At 34.2% G+C, this 23,937-nt stretch overlaps 1 pseudogene; it reads right to left on the bottom strand.

Annotated features, from left to right (window-relative positions):
• Positions 1–273: 273 nt before the first annotated feature.
• LOC120171130 lies at positions 274–1,662 on the bottom strand (annotated as a pseudogene).
• Positions 1,663–23,937: the final 22,275 nt, after the last annotated feature.

Below are 23,937 nucleotides of genomic sequence, written 5' to 3'. Positions count from 1 at the left end.
TAATTTATAATTATACGTTGAGTCCTTTAGAATTTTAAATTCTTATAAAATAAATTAATGGTGCTCATCGTTAGTTGTATTTACCGTGATCGTCGAACGTAAAATAATTATCCTTAAAAAATTATATAATTTATAATAATTTCGACTAATCTAGAATGTTATCTATACAAAGTAAAAAGTTACTTAGGTGCTTGGTAAGGTTAAATTTATGGCATTTTTACTGTTATATTAATAAATTATATTTTAGAGTCTACCCAAATATTACTAATAGACTTTTGTAAAAGACGATCAAATCATTCCATTCCAAAACAGAAAGAGCCAGGCTATGACAATGACACGCAATAACGAAGAGCAGATTGCAACCACAAAACAGCGACGACCATAAAGCAAAGGCCACGATATCCAAACATGCGACACCACCACCACACCACGTCAGAGCAGGCTTGTGACATGAGACACTCGATTCTTCACGGTTACTCGTACAGATACATAATACCATTTGCGTATGTCATTCGAATTTAACAGCATTTGACGGTGCAATTGTTGGAGGGGGAGCAGATGAGCCAAACGTATCCGAAGGGATCCTTCACCTTTCCCACGCGACCACCGCAGCACGCGCCGCCCCCCTCTGTGATCTCCCCCTCCGCAACCGCTCCGGCACTGACCGCCTTGGAAATCGCAGCTTCCACGTCCTCTGTCTCCAGGCACAGCTGACATGCAATCCCCTCGCTTGCCACACTGGTATAATAAAGAATTCAATGAACAACTTATATTTTAATATGAATCCATTCTTTTATTTATTTGTTATTGTCAAACGAAGATTAGATTTGTCCTGCATGACATGAATCAAAGTTATCCAGATTCTGAAGCATATAATAACCATATCACAAATCAAAAACGCTTTAGAACAAACACATGAAGAAAGTAAAGGATCGTACGGAGCGGAGTCATCATTGTATACGACGAAAGAATAGCCGGCGAGCTCAAGCATAGCACATAGGATGTTACTGTTAGGGAGGCCCTGCTCGGTGGTTGGCTGAGGGCAGCAAGAAGAGCCAGCCTCGACGGCCCCAAACGCCGTCTTGTAGAAACTGAATTGCATCAACTGTCTTTGGCGCCTTCACCACCAGCTGTGGCTTAACCGCCGTGAACTTCACCGTTCCTCCAGCCTGCAGCCTCGATGAAAAGTTGTAGACATGATTTTTTAATTTTAACGTTTTTGCTAATCATTTTATGAGTACTGAACCCGGCTTCATTCGTTTGAACCGGTCTATGGTTTAAAATCAAAGGTTCAATTATAATACTAGTTCTTATATTATGTATAAATCATAGATTTAATTCTTATACTTTAATTTATTACATTTTAGTGTGTCTACTTTTTTAAATTTAAAAATTTGTGATAGAGATAATAATCAATGTATACAGACTTAAAATAATCAAATTAGAGAGTAAAAATAAATCTACAGTTTATATTATGTAAATTTGATAGATTAATTTGACTTAACATATATTATTAATTAGATCAAATAAATTTTTTAACTTTTAAAAGTAATAAAATTAAAATATAAGGACTAATTTCATAAATGACTAATTTAAGAATTTGACCAAAATAAAATATATCAATTTTTATTAAGCAATACCTAACGTAATCAAGTACTGCATTGATTTTTTTTTGGTTGATAAAATCTAAGGGTATTCTTGCATTCTTATTATATAACATTAAAGTTGTTTCTTTCAATTAAAAAAAAACAAGTTATTTTTGTTCTATGAAATATATGTAATTTTTATTTGGTTAAACAATATCATATTTCACTTAATTTTAGGATATATATCAATTTTCATTGAATTTTAGATTATCCCTCCCCGCCCAATTGGAGCGGATACGGTGCGGAATCACGAAATTATACCGCTTGCCACCCTACACCATAGTTTTCATTATCTTTTATATAACATTAAAGTTGTTTCTTTCAATTAAAAAAAAACAAAGTATTTTTGTTCTATGAAATATATGTAATTTTTATTTGGTTAAACAATATCATATTTCACTTAATTTTAGGATATATATCAATTTTCATTGAATTTTAGTGTATTTATTAATATTATCATTAAACTTTAAAATTAATTATTAACTTTTTATTTTCCTACAATGTAAACATTGAGCCGTTAATATTTAATAGTATGAGGCGACTATTGATGTCAAAATGATGTTTTTTTAATATAAATCCTTTAATTTATATTTATTTTAACTTTAAAACGTATCATTTTAGGCATGGAACTTTTTCATCTACTGTTATCAACCAACCATCGTCATCATGATCATCATTACTTTAAGAAATATCAAAGAGTTCATATTTATCATATTTATTCTTCTCATATTATTTTTTGCGAAACCCTTTTAAATTAGACAAAAATTCATCTAAAGGTTAACGTTCTAATACTCTAATATCTTTCAACACGTCGTCCGATGAAGTTAGTTTCAAGGTATAATATTTGTTTTCTCTAAAACAAATGCTCACCATTTAGATGTTTGACCAAATATCTCAAACTCCTCAATTATGAGAAAGCTCCCAAAACCTCAAAAATGAGTTTTTATTTATTTATTAGTAAACTATAAGATTTATCACTTTGGTTTAATATAGGTACACTTTTCCTCACTCAATTAAAAAAAAGTTTTGTCGAACTTAAAAAGCTGGTTTAAAGTATTATCACTGAAATTTTAAATTCTCTTATATTTAGATTTTATTTTTTTTTTTATATTGATAATTTGTATTCTCACTCTTGAAATTATTAAATTCGCCCCTCGAAACTTTTACAAATTCACCCATAATATAAAATCTTGTGTCTGTCCATATTATCAATTGGTCACTAATAGAATGGTCGAATTGGCACCAACTTTTTTTCATGAGAAAAATTGTAATAGTGACAATATATTACGTGGTCACTATTATTATTCATAATTATGATGAAAATATTTTGTCACTAGTCTTATTTGGTGATTTGTGATGATAATTGTTTTTGTAACTAGTCTTAGTTTGTGATTTGTGATGATAATTGTTTTTGTCACTTCTTAGTTGGTGATTTGTGACGAAAATAATTTTTATCACTATTGAAGTGATTAGTTGTGTCCTACTTGTATTTAGTAATAAAAACACTTAAATTGACATAAAACAAATATTGTGACAGTCTTAAATTACGTCACAAGTATTGCTACATGAGTAAAAGATTTTACTAGCATATAGATAGTGACTTAGTAATTTTGTCACAAATATTAAACTTTTGGTGAAAAAATTGTGTATGACACTATTAATAAAAATAAGTGTGATGTATTTTTATTTCTTCAATTATAGTAATAACTATGATCATTATATTTTCTCACAATTAAATTCTCACTATAAATATAATTGTGATACAAATTTCACCATCAAAATTTTTTTGACACTATTAGAATACGCGAATGGCATAATTATTTTTTAGTAAGAAATGATATGATAATGACATAGATAAAGTGACCACTATATTTGATATTTATTGTGACAATAAAGTTGCTTGTCACCTAAATTTTACTTTTTGTTGTGATAAATTTTGACATCGATAATGATTAAAATTTCTTGTTAAGATAAACTAGTTTGTCAAATGGTAACATTTTGGTATTAGCCTTATATTCTAATTTGATCAATTTTATTCTGTATACATTTAAAAATTTTAATAACCATCCAAATGTATAATGACTAAATGACTAAAAAATTACCTTAACCTTTTAGATATATTGTTTTATTATTATGAATATTATTTTTATTAACGAAATAAACGATCAACGATACTATAAGCTTTGATATTGTCATTTAATATTCAATATGATTCGTTTTTTCTTTAAAATAATTGATTAATTTTTTATGTAATTTATGATCTTTATGGAGATATATGTTAATTTTGCAAACACCAGTCAATTATTAGTACTTTCTTTTTAAATCTAGGACTTTCACTACAAGGGTTAATACATTGTCAAATACTTTTGTTTTATTGTTTAAATATAATTTAAGAAACTAGGTATTTTTAAATCTTATATTTATGTGATTATATTTAAAATAAACCCAATTATTTTTTATATTATCTTCCACGAACGTATTTCATATAAGAAATCATAGAAAATTTAATTAAATTATTATAAATAATCAATATTATATTTATTAAAATAAATAAAATAAATTCCAACAATAGTTTAACATAAATATTTTTTTTCAACAACATAAATTTCCTTCTCAGCATAGGCTAGACATTCTTGGAAATATTAACTGCAAAACTCACACTTTAGCATTGACTGAAAAATAAACAAAAATAAATAATTCGATCGTTGTAAACCGTGTCGTGATAAACACTACCTTAGAAACGAATCGCCCCCGATATATGTAATCCCGTGTCTGGTGGATTGTCCCCCAAGGTTAACACGATCGCTCTGAATTTTGTAAACTTGGACCGGAGTGGACTGCTGGTGGTACTGCTCCTTATCAGAAAAAATCAAAAGCTTAGAAAGCTTTGAGAGAGTTAAGAGATGTTGAGTGAATTGGTGAGTTCAAAGTGACTTGAAGCTCTCTATTTATAGGCTTGATAAAGGGTAAACTTGTCCAACAAAATAAGATATAAATTTGATTAATTCCAAATTTAAACCTTGTTGAAGACTGTTTCAATTCACAGATGAATCCGGCCCCAAATCAGTCCAGGTTCGAGCATTCATTTTCAGCCGTTGTAACTTTATAATTACTTCTGTAGCTCATGTATTATATTTGTATATGGCACCATAATTAATTGTTAATCCCTTTAAACAAAGATGTAAAATAATTCAGATACATGCAACGTTACACATGTTTATTTCAGAATTTAATTGTTCCGATTTAATTTTCAGAAGCCAATTAAACAAATGTTACTTTATGAAAATATAAAATAAACATACTAATGAGCAGCCTATAAATATCATAATATTATTCTTCCACAAATCTTTTTTTGCTCAAAAAATTCCTTACGAATTTTCTCTAAAAAGATAACAATCGTGCGGATGTGTCGAAGATACGTATTACCATGAGCTACGAGTCGAGCCGAGCCAAGACGGATGGACGAATGGATGACAGTGACGACGGTGCGCGAGAAGCCCTTGTTTCTTTCACTCAACAAGGGAGGGAAGAATGACACTATAAATACCCATACTGATGGTATTTCCCACTCAATGTGAGATAGTGTATTTTCACTTTACCAACAGGCGTTGCAATCTTTCCCTAAAGATCCCAGGTTCGATTATCTTAAAAGCCAATTATTGCATTAATTTATCAAACATAACATGTTAAACCAACAACTAAATGGTCTAGCGAGATGAGACACTAGACCCCTTAAGCGAATTGGGTTGAGAGTGTCACCCATGCTTACGTAGTACCCGATCTGAAATCAGATAATGTTGGTTATGTAACCCCTCAGACCGATGTGGGTGGCCCGATTCGATCCGAGGTTTCACATTAGGGCCACCGGAGCGACCCACCATAAAATCTCAGAAAAATTAAATTTTTTATTAAAACATGGAAAAATCATAAAATCAATTTATAAACATAACAATAAAATTTAATGTTATTCAAAAATAAAACAGATCTCAGACTCGATATAAAAACAAATAAAGTTACATGTCGCCTAATCACATGCACCGTACTCCGAAAGCATATCGGAGGAACTCCCTTACTGAAGTAGATAGCTATATACAATACTCCAGATGATGCTACAAGACATGCATATAAATGTAGAACAATAAAATTTCCTTATTGAATCAGATGTATACATGTTTTCGGGATAAGCTGGGGTTCCACTGATATTTCACGACTAAAAGCCATGAAGATCTCAGTTCATGGGAAACATTCATAGTATCAGTTTCAAGAGATCGAAGAGGATGTCTAGTGTGTTCCAATCAAAACGAGTGAAAAGACATAAATCTTTTAAAACCATAGTGGAACCCTCCAACCAAACTCCATTATGGAGTTCCCCAGAACTACATCCATAAGGGCTTACCCTGAGCATATAGCAAATGGAGCCAACCTAAGGGTATGCCTTGGGGCTTATGGGCCTACCCAAGGGTATCCTTAGGTCCGTAAGGATTTACCAGCTGGATCAGGGTTGTACCTCCATACTCCAGATTCCTACCCATATAAAAATCCAATAAAAATCAGTTTTAACCGTAACCCATAAAATCTGGATCGTGACCCAGTAATATCTCATAACCGTTGCAAACACATTTTTTTGTTTTTATTTTATTATGTAACAAATATTATAATATTATAGTGGTTGGGGTTATTAATACCCCAACCAACACTTTTAAAATAACACATGGCTTTTCCCCGGAAATATGGAATAAAAATACATTCTCTCTGACTTTCATTTTCTTTACTGTTTTTGCTTTCTTTTTTTATGTTTTTTGCTTCAGTTTTAGGGGGTTCTCGGGTTGCAGAGGGAGTGGCCACCATTGAGCGGTGGACGGTGTACGAGATAGGCTACCACACGACCAGGAAGCACCAGCTGTTGGTAGTCAGCGGTGACCTCAAGGGTCTTTAAGAGTTTCGATCGAGAGGTTGTGTTTGGAGTGTGGTTTTCGAGGTTCAATTTTATAAGTGATGAGCGAACTTCGGGGGCTATTTTATGTCGTTTAAGTCATCGGTTGGAGCATGGGGTGGTCACCAAGGGTAGTGGCCGGCTTTGGGGCTCATTTTTTAGCCCTTTCGGCCACCGAATAAGGAGGAGAAAGAACGAGAGAGTGAGATTAGGAGGGAGGAAGTCTAGATCTTTTAGGAGTTGGTCGTCCTCCTCCGTTCATGGTTGAGGTCACCGGTGGTTTAGGGTAGTCGTCGGCTCAGTGGATGGCGTGTGAGGGCCGGTGAGCGATGGCTGAATGAGAGTTTGCAAAGTTTGTGCTTCTCGGTAGAGTTTACGTGAAATAGAGGGTGAATATTTTGGTTTTATGAAAAATGGGTAAATCACTTACCATGTCCCTAGCTTCTAGTTGCTTTTTACTTTATTCATCTGTTTCAGGGTCAAATCACAGTCTAGGTCCTCCCAGTTTCAGCGCATCTAGCATTTTGGTCACTATCAGGGTAAAATCATCCTTAAGCTCCTCATATTTAGCTTCTTTTGCACTCTGTCATGTACTTTGTTATTTATTTCGAATATGCATATTAATTTTATTAACTTTCAAATTTAGTCACTATTTTTTTATGTTTTTTCATTTTAGTCATTGTTTGGATTCTGCTTCTTATTTTATTTGGATGTGATGTTTGTAATTTATTCATTTTATTCACTTTTATTTATGATTTGGCTACTGTTTTGTTTATTATATTTTAGTCCCATGAATATATAATATAAATATATATATATATATATATATATATATATATATATATATATATTGATGAGTGTTCAGAATCATTAATCTATGCTTGTTATTTCTTCAGTTTTGAGGAATTATTACTGCTAAATTAGTCATGTTATGTTTGTTTTCGTGTAGGTCCTTACTTTCCAGAATTAGTGACAAAACGGGCGCATTTTGCTTTTTTTTTATTATTTGGTCACGGCTGGAGACATGGGCACGAATCTGGGCACGACGCGGTTTGACGTGGCAGTTTCTATAAGGTCCAATCAGTGACGGTTTCTAGAAGACATCCTCCACACGCCTTCTGGAAGATGGACGAGCATAGTTGCATTAGGAGACTAGTTTAAGTTTAAATTTAAATTAAAAACAATTATCTTTAGGATTATTTTATTTATTTTCTTTTTTTATCCTTTAGGCTTTGAGAGGCTATAAATACCCACTTGGGGTAAGCATGAACTCATGATTCGGATTGCAATATTCTTTTCTCTCTAGTTTTTATAAAAGCTTTCTCTTTTTACTTTTCAAGTTCTTTTCATTTTTATTTTATTTTCCAAGCTTTGTTTTCAAATTCTAAGTATGACTTTTGTCATGCTTAGCTAAACTTTTCATAAGCCGAGAGTTATCGCGATGACTCAATTCCATCGGGAGAATTGAAACAGGCCCTTAACATCTTCGAAATATCTCTCTCAATCTATGCGCTTATTTTTCAAAATCAAAGATCGACTTTGGTCAAGAGGTTGTTGCGATTAAATGTGTGGGAGGAAGATTCGGCTTATAGAAAGCAATTTGACTTCTTGGGAACACACTTGGCGAGATAGCTTCGCCAAGAGGGAATTGAGATCGGAATTGACGGTTATTGAAGCAACAATCCGAGTCGGACGCCATGAACTTAAACAGTAATTGATATACGACAATTGATGTTGTTAGAATCAATTACCAAAGCCGGAATCAAAGATTGCCTTGGGTATTCGGTATACAAGATAGAGTAAAGGGGATAGCCCTAGTAGACAAAGTAACCGACATGAATCCCAGAGGGAAAACCTTATTCGATGATCTAAAGGAAATTGAGTCAAAGCGAAGCTTGAGGCTACTTTTATCGTATTTATTCACAAAATTTATTCTCTTATTTTTTTTTATTTAAATTGCTTTTATTTATTTTTACCATTTTAATTTCATTTTACAAAACCCCTCATTTTACTATTTTTTCGTGTGGTTAAAACCATTCAAACATTAATTTGTGATTTTCTAAGTCCCTGTGGATTTGACCCTTACTTCTCTTTACTACGAAGTTCCTTATTTATTAACCGAGAAGAAGGAATTTATTTTGATATCGAAAACGAAAGTTGTCAAATTGGCGCCGTTGCCGGGGACTTCGCCAAAGTTACTAAATTTTGTTTGTTTTTTATTTATGACCAAGACTAATCTGGGCGCATTAGTGGAGTTAGACCAGGAGATTGAAGCCAAAGCTAGGAGACTCCACACACAGACACTTCGGGAAAGAAGGAGACAACAAATAAATCTAGAAGAAGATTCGAATTCAGGTAATATAAATTCGATGGCCGATCTTACTATCCGGGAGTTAGCCGTGGCTCCTACTGAGCAAGGGCCTATGTGCATTGATTTTCCCCAAGGCAAAACTCCGTACCAGTTGAAAACCGGCCTTATTCATCTACTCCCTACACTCCGCGGATTACCGAACGAAAATCCACACAAACATCTTAAGGAATTTCATATGGTCTGCTCTAGCATGAGACCACAGGGAGTAACTGAGGACCAAATAAAACTTAGAGTTTTTCCTTTTTATCGACTAAGGAGTGGTTATTTTATCTTCCTCCTAATTTTGTTACTACATGGGCTCAAATGACTCGTCTTTTTCTTGACATGTTTTTCCCTGCGGCAAAAGTAAGTGAATTACGAAGGAGAATACTTGGAATCAAGCAGCTTAATGGAGAATCACTATACGACTGCTGAGAGCGGTTTAAGAAGTTATGTTCTAGTTGCCCACAACATGAGTTAACCAAACAAACACTCCTTCAATACTTTTATGAAGGATTATCTCCCCTGGAAATGAAGATGATCGATGCTGCCAGCGGTAGAGCCTTGGTGAATATGACTCCTACTGAGGCTAGAGACTTAATATCGACGATGGCCGCAAATTCCCAACAGTTTTGCACAAACAATGAACCTTCTCAAAGGGTTCACGAGATAAGTTCATCTTCCTTAGAAAATAAAATAGACAAGTTAACTAAAGTCGTAAACTCTCTTATTGCAGGAAAGACAGGACAAAATCGATTATGTGGAATATGTGCATTACCTGATCATCCAACAGACGGTTTTTCACTGATTCAAAATGACGCAGCAACTCAAGTCAACACAGTCAGAAACTTTTCGGGACCTCCCCAAAGAGCTTATAATCCTTACAGTAATACATATAACCCAGGATGGAGGGATCATCCGAACTTCAGTTATGCTTAGAACCCAAGACCCAATCAAGGCTATCAAGCGAGACCTCCACCACCACAACAACCATAGAAGTCATCATTAGAATCGATTATCGAGAGGTTAGCACTGTCCCAAGAAAAATTCCAGACTCGAACTGAAGCCCACTTCCAAGAGATGGACAAACAGATAAGCCAACTGACTCAAGCCGTAGGGAGATTAGAGTCATAAAGAAGGCTATCATCACAAGCTGAGCTGAATCCAATAAAGAATATTAACGCCATCACCCTCCAAAGCGGTACAATTATTGAACAACCAGACCCAAAGGAAGTAAGCACAAGATCCCAGAAGAAAGAAGAAACTTCAAACTCCAAAAGGGAAGAAGAAGCAGTTGACGTAGAGTCCCAGGAAGAGAATAACGAAGAACAAATAGATGACCCAATGCCATATCCTTATGACGTGCCACCGCCTTTTCCGTCGAGGTTAGTCAAAAGGGATAAAAAACTGAGGAAAAAGAAATATTAGACATACTTTGGAAGGTGGAAGTTAACATACCTCTCCTCGAGGTTATCCGGAAGGTTACAAGGTATGCCCGGTTTTTGAAAGATCTCTGTACGACCAAAAGAAAGCTTACCGGGGTCGAGAAAGTGAACTTAGGAGCAAACATCTCAGTAGTGTTCCAACGAAAGTTACCACCCAAACTAAAGGACCAAGGTATATTCTCAATCCCTTGTAAAATTGGAAAAGTTGAGATAAAATGAGTAATGTGTGATCTTGGTGCATTAATTAATGTAATGCCTCTATCTATTTATAAAATGGTTACTAACGATCCTTTAAAGGATACAAAGATTTCGATACAGCTTGCCAACAGGTCGGTGATCTATCCAGAAGGACTTTTAGAGAATGTATTGGTGGAGGTAAATGACTTGATATTTCCCGCCGATTTTTATATAATCGACATGGAGAATGATCGCACGAGCACATCATCTGATATCCTTTTGGGGCGCCCTTTCCTAAGCACTGCAAATACAAAAATTGACGTGAATAGTGAAATTTTAACTATGGAATTCGACGGTAAGGTTGTTAAATTTGATGTATATAAGGCAATGCGATATCCTGATAAAGTGGAAAGTTTAAATTCTGTCGATTTAGTTGATCCTTTGGCTGATGAATTTTTAAGGACTAATGTTTCCTTTGATATATGCAGGGAGCTAGAGGATCATGATGAAAACATGAGTTCCGACCATATCGAGTTGAATTTGATTTCTTCTAAGCCTAAAGTCTTACCTTCTGTTTTTCAGGCACCCGAAGTTGAACTGAAACCATTTCTTGATCATTTGAAATACGCCTTCCTCGGAGCAAATAACACTCTGCCAGTAATCATATCAAGAAAGTTATCCGAGGAGGAAGAAGGAGATTTAATCACTGTTTTGCGCCAATACAAAAAGGCTATAGGATGGACCATCGCTGATATAAAAGGGTTGAGTCCATCTATTTGTATGCATAAAATTAAAATCGAAGAAGGCGCAAAACCAACACGTGAAGGTCAATGCCGGCTAAATCCACCAATGATGGAAGTGGTAAAAAAAGAGATACAAAAACTCCTAGATGCATATATTATATATCCAATTTCGGATATCAAATGGGTAAGTCTGATACATGTAGTTCCTAAAAAAACAGGAGTTACTGTGATAGAAAATTCTAAAGGAGAACTTATACCAACACGAGTTCAGAATGGGTGGAGAGTCTGCATCGATTACCAAAAGTTGAATTCTTTAACTCGAAAAGACCATTTTCCTCTTCCGTTCATAGATCAAATTATAGAACGATTAGCCGGTAAATCTCACTATTGTTGTCTTGATGGATTTTTTAGGTTTCTTCCAGATTCCAGTAGCACCTGAAGATCAAGAAAAGACGACGTTTACATGTCCCTTTGGCACCTTCGCTTACCGACGTATGCCTTTTGGACTCTTCAATGCACCTGCCACATTCCAAAGGTGTATGATTAGTATTGTTTTCTAATTTTATTGAGAAAGGTATTGAAGTCTTCATGGACGACTTCACTGTTTACGGTAATTCATTCGATAAGTGTCTATTAAACTTGAAAAATGTGTTACATCGGTGCCTAGAATTTAACCTTGTTCTAAATTATGAAAAGTGTCACTTTATGGTTGATAAAGGTTTAATTCTAGGACATATTGTTTCATCTAAAGGAATTGCGGTAGATAAGGCGAAAATCGATATAATACGTTCACTTCCTTACCCCACTACGGTGAGGGAAATTTGCTCTTTCCTTGGTCATGTAGGTTTTTACCGTAGATTCATTAAGGATTTCTCTAAGGTGGCGCAACCATTATACGAGCTATTACATAAGGATAAAGCCTTCAATCTCGACCAACAATGCCAAGAATCATTCGACGTGCTAAAAGAGAATTTTGTTTCCTCACCCATAGTCCAACCACCAAATTGGGATTTCCTCTTCGAAGTAACGTGTGATGCTTCGGATGAAAGTGTTGGGGCTGTGCTCGGACAAAAGATCGGGAAAGAACCTCACATTATCGCTTATGCATCCCGTACCTTGGATTCTGCACAACAAAATTATTTAACAACCGAAAAAGAATTATTTGCTATTATTTTTGCATTAGATAAATTTAGATCATATCTTCTTGGCACTAAAGCTGTCGTTTTCTCTGATCATGCAGCCTTGAAGTACTTGCTCAACAAAAAAAGAGGCGAAACCACGACTAATTCGTTGGATCTTACTCCTCCAAGAGTTTGATTTGGAAATCAAGGACAAGAAAGGATGTGAGAACTTAGTGGCCGATCACTTAAGCCGACTTCCAATCATTACAGTGGATCCTCCCATTCGTGAAGAATTTCCAGAGGAAAGCTTCAATACCTTGGTTTGCAGATATAGTCAATTACTTAGCTACAGGTAAATTGCAATCTAATTTAACGAGAGATGAAGTAAACCGTATTAAAAGAGAATCTCGTTTCTTCATTTGGGATGATCCATATCTTTGAAAGCATTGTTCAGACTAGGTAATTAGATGATGTGTTCCTGAAAGCGAGGTAAGCTCAATTTTAAATTTTTGTCATTCTTATTTGAGTGGTGGACACTATGGACCGAAACAGACCGCTCATAAAATTCTGGAATGTAGATTCTTTTGGCCTCATATTTTCCGTGATGCTTATTTGTTTTGCAAATCTTGTGATAATTGTCAACGTGCAGGTAATTTGAGTCGAAGAAACGAAATGCCCCTTAATCCTATATATATATATGCGAAATATTTGATGTTTCGGGACTTGACTATATGGGTCCATTTGTTTCTTCTTTTGGCAATTGTTATATAATCCTTGCGGTAGATTATGTTTCGAAGTGGGTAGAAGCTAAAGCCACTCGAAATAACGATGCAAAAACTATTGTTCAATTTCTAAAGAATTGTATTTTTTCCAGGTTTGGTACACCAAGAGCGATAATAAGTGACTGCGACACACACTTCATCAACCGAGTAATTGATGTACTTATGAAAAAGCATGGAGTTAATCACAGGAATGCCACAGCTTATCATCCGCAAACGAACGGACAAGCAAAAGCTTCAAATCATGAAATAAAGATGATTATTGAGAAAATAGTCAAACCAAATCGCAAAGATTGGAGCTTGAAATTAATTGACGCTTTGTGGGCTTATCGGACCGCATATAAAGGACCAATCAGCATGTCGCCATATCGCCTTGTGTTTGGTAAGCCGTACCATTTACCTGTCGAGCTAGAACACAAGGCATATTGGGTCGTAAAACAGTGCAATATGGAGTTAGAAGCGATTGGCGAAACACGGAAGTTACATATACAAGTGCTTGAGGAAATCCAGAGAGATGCTTACGACAACGCCAAAATATATAAGGAAAAAACAAAAGAATTCCATGATCGAAAAATTGTTTCTAATTTTTTTTCTATCGGACAAAAAGTTCTTCTTTTTAATTCAAAATTAAAACTTTTTGCAGGTAAACTTCGATCAAAATGGAGCGGACCTTATACGGTAACTAAAATATTCACTCATGGCGCAGTCGAAATTGAAGACAGTTCAGGAACTCGATTTAAAGTAAATGGACACAGGCCTAAATCGTATTATGCGAATAGCGAAGTTTGCTTAATTGAAGATCTCGACTTGGAAGAACCTGAAACCTGAATCAGGTCATCGAGCTAACGACGTTAAACAAAGGCGCTTCATGGGAGCAACCCATTATTTTCGACACCGCTATATTTTTATTTTATTTATTTAATTTTATTTTTACCTTTTGTTTTTGTTTCGTCAAGCATGTTTAATTTAATTTCTATTTTTATTTTGTATGAACCAAATATTCTTATTCAAACTTAAACGATAAAGATTTACGAAATTATGATTCGAACAATGCTAATTTTGGAGACTACTGAGCAGTGAACGGTCGAACAAAGCAGAAAAAAAATAATGCCATAGCCGTGCGCACCGTTTCATTAAAAGACGCACGTTAGCAAAACCAACATGAAATCCAGGGAGTACTATATTCCTTTTCTTGCACTTTAATTTTTTGTTTTGAGGCAAAACGCTTTAAGTGAGGGGGAGTAGAGTGTATGATTGAATTTCCCTTTGCTTGTCTTTATGTTTCGATGTTAGTATGTGTTGGTTCGATTTGTCAAAATTTTCATTGATTGTCTTTGTCTTGTGGAAAATTTTTGGAATGCTATGCTTGTTTGGGAACACATAATTGTTTAGGTTAGGATATTCTTGATAGAGAATAGCATGAATATTGATCAAGTTGGTGCTTTTGTGATATTCCATGCCTTTGTTGATTGAAATGTGATTAGCTCAATGCATGAAACAATTTGGTGAGATATGAGCCTTTACGAGCATATCATTTTCGCTCTCATTTGGTTGGATTGAGTGTGTCGAATTTGACATTGGTATTCTAGAACCTTCATGTTAAATACTGTCGAGATTACACATGAACATGATGCTTAAAAATGATTTGGGCACATTAGGATTAACCTTTCCGTTTCCCCACTAAATTGCCTACCCATGCTATTTTCTCCTAGTTAACCACTTTTGAGCCATTTCCATTTCTTTGTGTTTTTACCACATTTATAAACCCGGTCCTTTTTGTTTTATCCCTCTTTTCTACCTTTTTCAGGGAAAGTGAGCAATTATCCAATGTATGCACCATGAAAAAAAGGAAAAAAACAGCAACATTTCGAAAAGAAAAAGAAAAAAAGAGTTGTTCGAAAAAAGGAAAAAAAGATGTGAAAATGGAAAACAAAACAACAACAAAGAGAAAAAAAATGCATTTCGAAAAGAAATTTGTTGTTTGATATGTTGCATTTTTATCTTTGCGTGCTTAATGTTTTGATAGAGTTGAGATTATCATTTGTTAGTTTCTTGCCTTGAATATTTAGCCATATATTTAGCCTTTTTCCCCACCTTTACCTAAGCCCCGTTACAACCAATAAAAGACCCTTTGATTTATGCATCTTGTTCTTATTAGTAGTGGAGATTTGATTTACTTGCAGACCTATGGTAATATCGTGTCGATTCTGACATTGAGTGTTTCTTTACCCCAAACACATTGAGTGATTTGAGTGAATCCCGGTAAGGTGTTGAGTTATGAGCATTGAGATTAATGAATGAATGGATATTACAATTGCACTTGACTTGTTCCAATTGGTGATGTTCAATTGATTGATTTCTTGACTTGAATAGTTATTGTGGTCTCTACCTTGCTTCCTTGAATGTGAAACTTGACAAAGAACGATAAATGAAATTTTTGACTAGTTTAATTAATCATACTTGAGGACAAGCATGAGATAAGTGAGGGGGAATTTGATGAGTGTTTAGAATCGTTAATCTTTGCTCGTTATTTCTTCGGTTTTAAGGAATTATTACTGCTAAATTGGTCGTGTTATGTTTGTTTTCGTGCAGGTCCTTACTTTTCAGAATTAGTGACAAAACGAGCGCATTCTACATTTTTTTTATTATTTGGTCACAGCTGGAGACATGGGCACGACGCGGTCTGACGTGGCAGTTTCTAGAAGGTCCAATCAGCGACGGTTTCTTGAAGACTTCCTCCGCACGCCTTCTGGAAGATAGACGAGCAGAGTTACATTAGGAGACTAGTTTAAGTTTAAATTTATATTAAAAACAATTATCTTTATGATTATTTTATTTATTTTCTTTGTTTATCCTTTAGGCTTTGAGAGACTATAAATACCCACTTGGGGTAAGCCTAAACTCATCATTCGGATTACAATCTTTTTTTTCTCTCTAGTTTTTATAAAAGCTTTCTCTTTTTACTTTTCAAGTTCTTTTCATTTTTCTTTTATTCTCCAAGCTTTGTTTTCAAATGCTAAGTATGACTTTTTTCATGCTTAGCTAAACTTTTCATAAGCCGAGAGCTGTCGGGATGACTCAATTCCATCGGGAGAATTGAAACAGGCCCTTAATATCTTCGGAATATCTCTCTCAATCTCTGCGCTTATTTTTCAAAATCAAAACAGTTTTCAAAATCAAAGATCGACTTTGGTCTAGTGGTTATTGCAATTAAATGTGTGGGAGGAAGATTCGACTTATAGAAAGCAATTCGACTTCCTGGGAACACAATTGGCGAGATAGCTTCGTCAAGAGGGAATTGAGATCGGAATTGACGGTTATTGAAGAAACAATCCGAGTCGGACGCCATGAACTTAAACGGTAATTGATCTACGATAATTGATATTGTTAGAATCAATTACCGAAGCTGGAATCAAAGATTTTTTGGGTATTTGGTATACAAGATAGAGTCACGGGGATAGCCTTTGTAGGCAAAGTAACCGACGTGAATCCCGGAGGGAAAATCTTATTCGATGATCTAAAGGAAATTGAGTCAAAGCGAAGCTTGAGGCTACTTTTATCGTATTTATTCACAAACTTTATTCTCTTAGTTTTTATTTAAATTGCTTTTATTTGTTTTTACCATTTTAATTTCTTTTACCAAACCCCTCATTATACTATTTTTTCGCCTGGTTAAAACTATTCAAACATTAATTTGTGATTTTCTAAGTCCCTGTGGATTCAACCCTTACTTCTCTTTACTACGAATTTCCTTATTTATTAACCGAGAATAAGGAATTTATTTTGACATCGAAAATGACAGTTGTCATATATATATATGCATGTTTCATGTTTTTATCATATTGAATGCCTTATTTTGCTATCTTGCATTGTGGTCCTTATGTTTATGATTTTATTTTATTAAAGCACTTATATTTGTGTGATAATTATTTTTGGCCTTTTTTTATTGTGTTTATAGTTTTACCATTTTAATTTAAACTATCATTGTCTAGAATGATTAACATAATTTGGATTAATTGGCTTAAATTTTTATTCAGTCGAATCAAATTATTTTAATCTCGAATTCTTGGGAGAAGTTATTATATTCTTTTTATTTCAGTTGGAAAGAGGAATATTCGTCCTAAAGTATTTAGATTATTTTCCCTTCGATTGGAAATATTAGAATATTTTATATTTCTCCTTAGAATTTCCCTTTAAATAAAAATTGTATGGTTGAATTTGGAATAATAGGATCGTAACTTAAATTTATATTCGAATTCTTAGATTTCCACTATTAGAGACAATTTATAATCGATGGGGGTACCAATTTTGGGCATTGTGGGGATGCTTATCATTCCCCACATGTAATCGATCCCGAACTTTTTTTTATTACAAAAAAGAATGAATCTTTGGTTGCACGTAGATTGGGTTATCTTTTAAAATGATGTTTTCATAAAAACACTTTTAAAAGAAAATTTTTAGGTAGACCTACTTAACTCAAAAGGTCGATGGCGACTCCAAAACATTTCAAATATTTTCAAAGGAAAACTCTTAAGTCGTACTAAGTTTTTCCCCGCCCGAGCGAAAAACGGTGTTGACAGCTTGGCGACTCCTGGGGATTAGTGGATCAAGCCCTAAATCGATTATATATTGTCTCTATTGTTGGAAATTGAGAATTCAATTTTATTTAATTTACGATTCTTTTGATTTCTTTTAATTCTTTTATTATTTCATATCCTTATATATAATGTTTGTATTTGATTGATTTTCATATATTGAAATTTTGGATTCATTTTAGCTCGATCTTAGTGTGGTTAGTGGTCAAAGGTTTGAGAATTTCTCCTCACACACAACACGTACATTGCCCTATGTCTTCGTGAGGATTTATTCTTCGTGTCAGGCATAGGGAAATGTGCCCTCTCGAATTGAACTCGATCCGCTTAAGCCTATAATAGGTGAGAATTGAGGGTCAGGTTCGTCTAAGGGGGCACCAACAAGGACAATTCAAGTACCTTTACTCTTAGAACCAACACTCTTATATAGTAAACAGTAGAAAACCACCCGATCTAAGACCATGCTGAAACTCTGTCCATAAGTACCCAAATAAGTGTACACAAAGGAGAAATGAACTTTAACCTTCATCTTTTAATAGAGTATTTTTTTAATAAATGCATGTGAACTAGAAATTATGCAGTTAGGGTTTTAATTTCCTTTATGTGGTTTATTCATTGTATTTTATGGTTCATTTACCATTTGAACTTAATCTTTTCGTATTTCACTAACATACATTTCTTCTCTTTGATTATTATTTTTGCTAACATCTTTTCCTTGCCATGTTGCTTTATTTTGTGCATAAACATACTGTTAATACCCGAGGTAATTATCAAATTAGAAGGCTTTTAAAAAGATAATGCCACATGAAGGGGTAAATATTTTATCTGCTTTGACATGTGAGGACATTGTGAGTTCTTTGAAAGTTGTTCTAGGATAATTACCTTGGAATTAACACATGTTTCATACATGTCATGTCATATAAGGTATTGATTCCTGAGTTAATAATTACATTAGAAGGCTTTCAATACGAAAACTTCACTCGAAGAGGTAGAATAGAAATGCAAAAATGCATCAATGGTCTATAAGGGTGCTCCAGAAAAAAAGTTGAAGAGGTATCAAGCTGGAATATATGAAGCTCAAATAATGCAGTAAAATAAGCTTTTCAAGGGTGCTACGACGATGTTGATACAACTAGTCGAAAAGAAATAATATGTTTCAATTCATCAAGCAACAACAATAACCAACACGAGACAATGGATGATGTCAGTTGCATATGGTCGCTCAACTTGGAATTTTCCATCATGCCAAGGATAAAAGAAATTGTTTCCTTGCATGTTTGATCAAAATTGAAGAAGTCGAGTAGTATGGCGTGATTTTTAGTTTCCATCTGCCTCGTGTATTGAGACATTGTGTGTTCTTTGGAAGTTGTTTTATGATAATTACTTTGGGGATCAATTCCTTTGTTGCATTTACATTTTGCATTTTGCATTACCATTTTTGCATCTTTTACTTGCATGTGCATCTTTGCATTAGCATCTATACATCGTACATTGCATGATATACATTGCATCTCAACATGTATTAATCACGGATCCTTTGAGTAACCCGCAAAATCTTTTAAGTAAATTGAAGTCACCCCTTAGTACTTAGAAAAGGATTGAGAGCTATGGACATGATGTTAGTACCGTCTGAAGTTTGAGGCACATCATTGAGATATGTGGGGTAAATATGAACAAGGTCCAGAATTTGTTTAACACAGGGGTATTGACCTTTAATTGTCATGAGACATCCTGGTGCGAATAAAAAATTCTTTCACCCAATGTAAAGCCTTTTGGCACTAGCTTTGTCCTTTTTTATCGTGTTTTTATTCTTTTTTTATTTTCTCAATAAATATTTTGTTAATTGAACTTACATCATTTTCTAAGGTTATGAGCAATAAATCAAGTTTTAATCTTGTAGTTCTTTGAATATCGAATGAATTAAATGTTATTTTACTACTTCATTAATTATATATCTTTAACAAGGGGTAAGATTAGACTTCCATACCCCATCCAAAGCCGAAATAACCATTAATGGGTTCCTTACCTGAAATAACACACATTTACTCCCAAACGACCGAACTTTGATATTACTTCCCTTCGAAACAATAAAGTCATGTCCTTATCTCCCGAGGCACCAAAATCGATATTTTTACCTTCCCAGACAGAAATAACATTTCCATAACATTACCTTTTTCATAATTATGACTTTAAAGTCACACATTTCCGTTCCTAGACATGGAACCAATATTCATTTCCCAATCTCAATAAATCCTGGGGGCATGACAAGGACCTTTCCTACAAGAAAGACAGGATGGAGTGTTACAAATCAAGTTATTGCAAGACCATTTGAATAATTGGGGATACCGGGAGAAAAGTGAAGAAAAGATAAAGGGAATTATTAAAATAATCATATCATGTATTAATTACATTGTTTTCATTGTAAATAAGGTTAATCCCGAACACTCGTCCCCCTGGAGATACCTCTTTTACAAGGACTTCCGTGTATAGATGATGAACGTCTTTTTTCATTTATCCTTTCAAAAATATGTATATATATATCCCTTGTTATCCCCTTTTGAGTCTATAATATTGTTTCTTCTAATTCAACCCTAACCAAGGATCACCCTCCACACCGGGGGGCAAGGTGAAGGAAATCTGCTTGCAAGGATGAAACCATCAATCCAGATTTTGTTACAGAGGTAAGTCATGGTGAGAAATAATGAAATACCACAAGGTGGACAAAATACGAAGTGCCCGAAGATCAAATCAAGTTGATAACACCGAGAGAAAGAAAAAATATAACAAAAAAAGAAAGAAAAATATAGAAAAGAGAGAAAGAAAAAATAGGAGAAAAAAGAGAAAAAATGAAAAAAGAAGAAAAAATAAAGAAAAAATTGAAAAAAATAAAAAATAACAAATAACAAATAGAAAAATAACAAAAAAAGAGGAAAAAGAAAAAAGAAAAGAAAAAAGAAGAAAACCGATCAAATACTTCAAGATGTACAGTTCAAAGATTTAGAACCAATTCGACGAAAGATCAGAGAACACCAAAAGAAAACAAAATAAAAGACACACGAGAATATTTCAATTGAGCAAGACAAGATTGAAGACAACAGAACGAATTGATCCTTGGTTTAATAATCCTTAAAAACTTATTTGGGCCTATTTATCCCTTTCTTTCATAACCATGAGCCCTAGCCTACGTTACGTGCCTAAAAAGTCCCTTCTAATCATACATGGATTTGTAAGTAGAGAGACTATCTTCAGATTTCAATTTCCCTCAAGGTTAATTTTATTTACAAAATTAGTTTTTTAAAATTTTTAATGCATGATAGAGAAAAAATGAAATTAAAAATAAAAAAGGGTTCAAGACGTAAAATTTTAGATGACGTCTTGAAACCAAAGGAGAATTCGAGTTAAAAACCTGAAAAGGTGGCTCGAATATGAAGATTGTTAACCACTGCACAGAAGACTATCTTATACATCTCTTGATAAATCATTGCACAGTCTGAAGGTTCTCACGAGGGCTGAGAACCAGTAAACATTTCTAGAAGAGAAGCATGACGATTGCTTCATCAGGTCAATGAACACACCAGAATCAAGAACGCAAGAAGCCAACCTAAAACACATTACCTTCCCATTAACTTGAAACACATTACTTTCCCAAGTCAGCCTAAGCTTTATATCAGCAATAATCTTTATACTTTACAAATGTATAAATTTTTGAAGGATTAAAAGGAAATTTGACTTATTTGATACTCAGTGAACTCTTGTTTGACAATTTGTTTTCATTGTGAGCTGGAACAAAATGAGAACATTTTTGAATTTTATTCAACATTTTTTCACATTTCTAAAATAAAAGAAAGAAGAGAAATATTTTCAAACAGGACAATCTCGAGTGAAAAAGGTCCTTGAAGCTGGTGAGGCTCATTCTACCTCAATCAGAGAAAAGAACAAAAGTTGCCAGAGTAATGAAGACATTTCACATAGTTGAGAGATCAGAAAGAATGGAGAATAGAACTTCTAACACTTCTTTGTGACGTTGTTGGTAATCCATCAGGAAGCATGTGATCGCCTTAGTCGAAAGGGGCACATATCTCAGCTAATGGAAAAGATTCAAGACATTTATATTAGAAGAATTGATCACTTCTTAAATGTCTATTGATTGTTACATCATCCCTCAAGTTATTCGATAACATTGTTGTTTGGTGACACCAGAGGGAGACCATTCGAGATTAAGATATTGCCACGAAGAGAGCCATGAGTACCCACATCGGGGCATTACCAAAACCAGATCTCGCTGAGATAACAAGATTCAAATAAAACAGACATGGTGAATGAACCTCGCCTTTTTTGAGTGCCAAGGGAATAATGAGGACAAAAAGAGTTTACCTCACTATTTCTGATAGAACCATTGAATTAGAGCCAGAAAGAGGCATTAAAATCATATGCCTGACCGCATGAGATCACTTCTTCTAAGACTATAATAAAAAACCATAGATAGAAGACAAAAAAGACACGATTGCACAAGATAATCAGATTACTCTTTGAAAGATGCAAGCTTAAGCTGAGAAGTTGACATTGAGGCAGACTCCATACTAGAGGGATCAAGTGAAGGAAAATTGAGATCTCCACTTTGAAGTCAAAAGAGGATTACTGATAAATATTTATGCACATAAGAAAGGCATGCATTACATTTAGATACATATTGCATCCACATTTCATGCATCAAAGCATATTTTTACATATTTTTCAAGAAAAGAAGAGAAGGAAAAGACATAACTCAAGCCTTAAATGAAGGGAGTTATATTGCGAGTGGCAGAACCTCAAGAATTGAGTAACTCAATCCAATAAGAATCATTACTTTGACATGGGGGGAACGCTACCCAAACAACATGATTTTCAAAGCAATTTTAAAAGAAGCTAAGCTAAATTTTTAGGGGTTTCTTGATGTTTTCAAATGAGTTTTTAGAAATTAAGCCTAATTTTTAGGGGTTCATTGACAATTAAGAAACTAAGCTTGATTTTCAAGGGTTTCTTGATAATAAGTCCTTCGGGCCATCAGTAAGTATTCTGAGCATGATGCTTAAATCTTTCGGCTCATCTATAAGTCTTTCGAGCAAGATGATAAGACCTTCGAGCCATCCATAAGACCTTCGGGCAGGATGTTTTCAAATGAGTTTTTAGAAACTAAGCCTAATTTTCAGAGGTTTTTTTATGATTATCTCCAAAGATTTTTTAAAGGAAGCTAAGCCTAATTTTAGGGGTTCCTTGATGATAACTGAAAAAGAAAACTTTTAGAAACTAAGCCTGATTTTTAGGGGTTTTTTGATGTTTTTAAATGAATTTTTGAAAGAAGCTAAACCTAAATTTAGGGGTTTAACTGTAAATGAATCTGTTTGAATTTTTTTAATTGAGGCAAGATGCTCCCATTCACAACTCAAGATTCACAAGAATACACTCGGGTGTTGCAGATAAAGAACAATCAAACTAGGAAAAGAATGAAGATTGCTCTAGCAATGAAGATCGATCTTGCAACAATTTCCAACAGACCAAGAAAACCTTCATTCATTCATAAATTTGCATCTTTGCATCATACATTTTATCATTTCATACACATGATAAATTTTTATTTCCCTCTCATGAGGATTCCTGTAAAGTTTATTTCGAAAAACTATTTTGTCATTCTTAGGATCATTTTTCTAAAGAATTGTTTGAGTCCTTCTTAGGATCGTTTTTCTAGGATGTCGCAAGAGTCTTTCTTAAGATTTTTCCCTAGAAGCATTTTCAATAATGCCTTTTTTAAACTTGACTTTTCTGGGTCTGGTCACTTCAATGAGAATGAGCAATGTCGTTTCTAGGATGGACCTGGACCCAACAAAGATAAAAATTTAGCAATTTGCAACAATAAGGAATTCAAATAGCCAACAAATATTTCATTTCACGACTTCAGCAAAGAATCAATCCATATTTTTCACAATTGAAATAAATGGATCTCAGCAAAATTCGAGGACCTTTGGGTCAATATCTTCGGGTACTTCAAACACCATTATTACTGACACATGATAACTTTTGCAGGTTTAAAACTCTTCAAAGAGAGGGTAAACCAATCAACATTTCCGATGGAGAGTTCATAATGAGAAGAACTCATTCGATGAGGGAGAAGAAG

The sequence above is a fragment of the Hibiscus syriacus genome, unplaced genomic scaffold (assembly GCF_006381635.1).
Source record: "Hibiscus syriacus cultivar Baekdansim isolate YM2019G1 unplaced genomic scaffold, ASM638163v2 tig00111812_pilon, whole genome shotgun sequence".
Taxonomy (NCBI): Eukaryota; Viridiplantae; Streptophyta; class Magnoliopsida; order Malvales; family Malvaceae; genus Hibiscus; species Hibiscus syriacus.
This window is presented reverse-complemented; position numbering and strand designations above follow the sequence as displayed.